The sequence below is a fragment of the Thamnophis elegans genome, chromosome 4, assembly GCF_009769535.1.
Source record: "Thamnophis elegans isolate rThaEle1 chromosome 4, rThaEle1.pri, whole genome shotgun sequence".
NCBI lineage: Eukaryota > Metazoa > Chordata > Lepidosauria > Squamata > Colubridae > Thamnophis > Thamnophis elegans.
Window position 1 is genome coordinate 28,264,426 of NC_045544.1, and position 6,000 is coordinate 28,270,425.

A 6,000-nucleotide genomic window follows, 5' to 3' on the forward strand; every position below is an offset into this window, starting at 1 on the left:
ATAAAAAATGCCCTTTACAGCCACTCCATTATTTGAATTTTTGGAAATAGCTTTTTGAAAGTGAATTAGATAAGAGCTGAAGGCTGATTCCCTTTCCTTTTTTTCTTCTTTTTTAGGGGTGCATCGGGGATGGGACAGATCTTTGAATTCAGGAACTATATGTAACTACAGTATGTGTGACCCCAAAACAAACAATATGTAGGATTTTAAAATGCCCTTTAAGGAGTGTATGATTCAGTATATAAATACAGGTAATCCTTGATTTACAACAGTTCATTAAGTGACCATTCAAAGTTACAACGGCACTGAAAGAAGTGACATGTGAACATTGTTCACACTTATGACTGTTGCAGCATCCCCGTGGTCATATGATTTACATTTGGATGCTTGACAACTGGTTCATATTTATGACAGTTGCAGTGTCCTAGGGTCACGTCAGTGGTAGGTTTCAAAAATTGTTCGAACCTATTTGTGGGTGTGGCCTCCTTTGTGGGAGTGGCTTGCCACCCATGTGACCAGATGCGAGTGGCTTGCCGCCCATGTGACCGGATATGAAGATGCCGACGACACTTGTCAGAGCCACCTTAAATTACCTCACACACAGCACTGGCATGCATAAGAATATGATGTAAACTTGTTTTTTAAAAGGCATCTTTGGCTTGCGTTAAAACAACTTCAACACACGCAATGTTCTGATTGCACCACAAACGCAGTAGTCATCCTTATCTTTCCCAGAGGCACTGCGTTTTATACATATGAGCATGATAGTGTAGAATAATCAAATCCAAGGACCAGTGGTGGGTTTCAAAAAATTTTGGAACCTCTTTTGTAGGTGTGGCCTGCTTTCCGGGTCCACTGGTGGAATCTCTTCTAACAGGTTCGGTAGATTTGACGAACCGGTTCTACCGAATAGGTGCGAACTGGTAGAAACCCACCTCTGGGTCACATGATCCTCTTTTGAAAACTTCTGTCAAGCAAAATCAATGGAGAAGCTAGATTCAAATGTGACTAACTTAACAACTAAGTTAACTAAGTTCACTTAACAAATGTGGCAGAAAAAGTTATAATTTGAAGCAAAACTCACCAAAGCAATTTCTCACCTAGCAACATAAATTTGGGGCTCAATTGTGATTGTAAATTGAGGACTACCTATAGTTGAGGGATCTTCAGGAGTAAGAAAATTCTGGAAGAAAGACAATAGGAAATCCGACCAGATAGGCCTAACATGGGTTGTCTAGAATTGATTTTCTCCCCACAAAACTGGGTATTAAAGCTTGAATACACTATGAATTTTGTAGTTGTGTCCTTATGAAAAAGGTAAGTGATTTTTCTCTGTAATATAAAAACAGAAGTTACTGGGAAGCCATCTATATTAATAAAAAAGAAAATGATTGTTACAAATAGACGAAGTTCTATTCTTTGAAACTTTTTTTACTCTTCTCCATGGGGTGTACATCTGAGCCATTTGGAATCTTACATCTGGGGGCTCTTTAGTGCATCTATGAAAAAGAAAATAAACAAACGAATAACATTTAAAATGACTCTGCAATATTTTTCTTTAAATGTAGCAATATCACTTAATATCCTTAAAATTAGCCTCTTAAATTACTTTAATTTTTTATTTTTGTTTGAACAAAATCAAGATGTCATCGTTTTGGGTTTTATTAATTTACGTGAACTGCCTTAGTAGCATTTAAGCAGAAAAGCCAGCATGGAAGAATAAATTAGAAGAAGTGAGAAATAAAACTTTACTCCATAAAATTTCCATAGTTCAAAATCTGCATAGCTTAGTCCAATTAATTTTGCATGTTCAGGGCCAGAGTGGTGAATTAGCATTAAAACAGATTTTCATTTAATTTGGACTTCTTATGTTCAGACTTACTTTGAAAACAGCAGGAGGGAGTTCTGTCATTAGGACTGTCTGGATTCCTTACCATGCTGTTTCTGTTTTTCTTAGGCCTTTAAATCTGAAAGAAAGTAGAACTGGTATTTCAAATTAGCCACATAGCCAATATGACTTTAAATTTTCAGTAGGTATTCTATAAGTAAAGCTTTTGTGGAGGGGAAATTATTTCCATGCTACAAAACTTGGATTGGAATCAATAAACAAAGCCATTCAATTTGCTTTTTGCTAATTAAAAAAAAAAGACAGGACACTTTCTTAGGTACAGGCTAAAGCATAAAAGGTGCCTCATGATTAATAGTTTTACTCATTTCTTCTAAATTCTCTCCTGCACACATGCTTTCTCTTTCTATCGCACACAGACACACATTTGATCATTGCTTTGCAATGTTTTCCTTTGTTCCTCATCTGTTAAGAGCAAATGTTAGGAATATGATCTAAAGGTTGGGTTGGCAATATATAAATCATGTAGCAATGTTGTACCTGTTTCTTTAAATCATACTGTAAAATGTGATTGGTTGCTGTTTTCCTCAATCGGCCATAAAAGAGAGCCAGAATGACTGTTAGCTCTCTGTTTTGTTAGATGCTGATCTGATCTGATCTGAGTGTTTTGGAAGCTGGCTGTTAGAAAGTACCATGAGCTATTGTAAGTTTTGCAACTGCTAGCAAACTTTGAGTACTGAACTGATTATATGATACTGGGCTATGTTATTTGGATTATCCCTTAACTGAAAGACATTGATGACTGACTGTCTTAACTGTGTATGACTTGGACTGTTTGATGTACCTCTATTTCTACGAAAGTAAAAGCCTACTGAAACTGCAGTGTCTCTATATGCTGGTTTGTGTGTTCTCCAACAACTCTCTCACAACTTCTCTGAACGTACTCGCTCTCCGAACGGGGAGCTTACCTAACAACTGGGTAGTATAAATATTTTTTTTCAGATTAATAGCAAGAGGATGAGATGACCAATGCATGTTTTCATAGAAATATTTCACGATTGCTTATACAGTACTGATGAAATCAAGGCAAGGCAGTTTCTTCCGTCCTGCACACCTAAGAGTTATTTACAATGATATGAGTAGGTTTTGACAGTTGTTATTCGGCAAGTCAGAGGACTGGTTTGAGTTTCTCATTAGCACTGCATCTTTCACCACAACTTCTAAAGACACCTTCCCCCCCCTCAAAAAGGTGAATGAGGAGCTATCACAAAGTTTTTCAATTTAATTTCCAGAAAGTGACATGCCCAGCTTCTTTAAGAAAGGCCCTTTCATTAAAAATGTTGTCAAAGATAGCTGTAACAATGCAGTTAGAATGCACAATCGATAGAGAGCAACTGGAGAACAGAATGGTAACATTTGGAAAATCATTCACAGCTGCTTTGTATTTTCCCCATCAATCAGATATGTTTGAAGAAGAAACAGCTTACCCAGAAATACTTCCAAATGTTGCTCACTCCTTTCTAAAGCAACTTTCCATATTCCCCACTAAATGCATTTTTACCTTAAACTTTTTCTTTATAACTCTGTTGCCCCTCTACAAAAATAATGAAAAAGTAAAAACTTCCCTGTCCGGTCATGTTTGACTCTAGAAAACATTACTAATCTTCATTACTTGGCTGAAGGAGCCAGCATTGTCCAAAGACATTTTCTGTGGTCATGTGGCCAGCATGGATATGCATCAAAGGCAGAGATGGTATTCAACCGGTACTCTCCAGTTTGGGCGAAACAGTAGCAGTGGCTGCGGGAGGCTTTGCCCACCCAACCCGACATAAAGTGCACATGCAGATGTGGTACATGAGAGCAAAGCAAACATGTGCATGTGCATGCTCACATTTGCAAACTGGTAGGGAAGGTAAATGAATCCCACCGCTGATCAAAGGTGCACAGAACACGGTTACCTTCCCACCAAAGTGGTATGTATTAATCTACTCGCATTTGCTTGCTGTCAAACCGCTAGGTGGACAGGAGCTGGGGCAAGTAATGGAACCCTACCCCTTCGTGCGGCACTCTGGTCTCAAACTAGACAGGTGAGTTTAACCATTGAGCCATAAATAGTAGGTATCAGAATTTGCAGACAGAAGTCTGCTAACTTCTATCATTACCAGTTCCTTTGATTGAAACTATGAAGTGCCTTGTGAGGCAGAAGTGTCCTATCACTTTTACCAGTGTAGTTCTTGGCAGGCATAATACAGAGAGAAGTTGGGAATGAACAAGATGATTAGCATAAACTATGGAAGCACACAGAGGACTAATTTTAGATGTTAAATGTTCAAAGTGTGGGAGTTGTCCTTTGGTTGTATGGCTTTTTACTAGCAGTACTAAGAAAATAAACACCTGCTTGATTATATGTTTGTTATTTAAATGGAAGTTATTCAAATGGAAAGCTGCTAATAAGATGCGGAAGCATTATATTTTTCTCTGCATCTAATTAAGGAAAGATTAGAACAGACCACTGCTCACTATATTTCTTTTTACATTTTTTAACATTTTTAGCTCTGAACATATATTAATGCAAGCCAGTTTGATATAGCGGTGAAGACATCAGGCTAAAAAGTGGAAGAATATGAGTTCTTGTCCAACATTAAGCACAAAGCCAGCTGTGCTCTGTATGGAGAACTAGGTAGGCAGGAACAGAGGCAAGGCAGATTGTGAAGAATAACAACCTTTATTTCTAACATTAACAATGCACAAGGCAAGGCAACTCCCAAACCGTCAACAACAACAATTGCCGCCTGACAGCTCTTTATATAGTAGTTATCAGACTGGAGGATCAATGATAAGGCTGAATTCTCCCACCGATTGGCTGCTTGTATCTTAGCCAATCAGGAGAATCCTACAGCCAGCAAGTCTTCGGGCAGTGGCCTAGCCCCGAGGATTTAACAAGCTGGATGACCTTGGCCCAGTCATTCTTTTTTAGCACTAGGAAAGAAGCAATAGCTAACCACTTCTAAAAAACTGACTAGAGGGCAAAGAGTGGGCAGAGAGCAAGGAAGAGAGAGAGAGAGGGAGGGAGAGGGAAAGGGAGAGAGAATTGCTAATAGATCATTTTGCATGTAAACAAATTTCAAAACCTTGGTTAAAGAAAGATTGCTTCTGACTTTTAAATAGGCTATAAATAACAGAATTGTGCAGGTTCTTAAAAGCATAATCAAATGGGTGTACCTGATAAAAATCGCATAACTGATTATTCAGTTTGTCTTAAATCTCCTTAGAAGAGAACAGAATGAGCAGGAAGGAACCTTGGAGGTCTTCTAGTCCATCCCCCTGCTAAAGCAGGAGAGCCTATACCATTTTAGATAAGTGACTGTCTAGACCCGTGATAGCAAACCTATGGCCATTTTCAGGCTGTTTTGGGGCCTTTTGGGGGCTGTTTTAAGGCTGTTTGGGGCCATTTTCCAGGCTCAAAAAATGGTCTGAAAATGCCCCCCCCAAAAGCCTGCACACACCAGTCAGCTGGTCTTTCCGACGCTCCAGCACGGTTTAGGCACTCAGTGCCGAAAAGGTTCACTATCACTGGTCTAGACTATTCTTTAAAACATCCAGTGATGGAGCACCCATGATTTCTACAGCCAAGCTGTTCTACTGGTTAATTGTCCTCACTATTAGGAAGTTTCTTTCTTAATTCCAGGTTGCTTCTCATTTTGATTAGTTTCCAACCATTGTTTCTTGTCCTGCCCACTGGTGCTTTGGAAAATAAGTTGACCCCTTCTTCTTTGTGGCAGTCTCTCAAATACTGGAATACTGTAGAGTTATGTATGTTTTTGCATTTACAAATTCATCTATGGAAAACCCTTTTCAAAACTGTTTGTAGAATTGTTTTCAAGTAGTTCTAATTTTTGTCCTGGGCAGAGGAAGACAAATGTCTGTCAGTATTATTGTTTTTGTTTAAAGTGATTCCTATAGCTAATAGCACTAAGTATTTTTGAAGGAACAGCATTTTATATTTGTATTTTATTTTGAAATCTCCCAATACAAAGAAAGCAGTTAATCATTCTACATCAGTGGTTCTCAATCTGTGGGTCAGGACCCCTTTGGGGATCGAATGACTCTTTGATAGGGGTCGCCTAAGTCCATTGGAAAACATGTATTTTCAA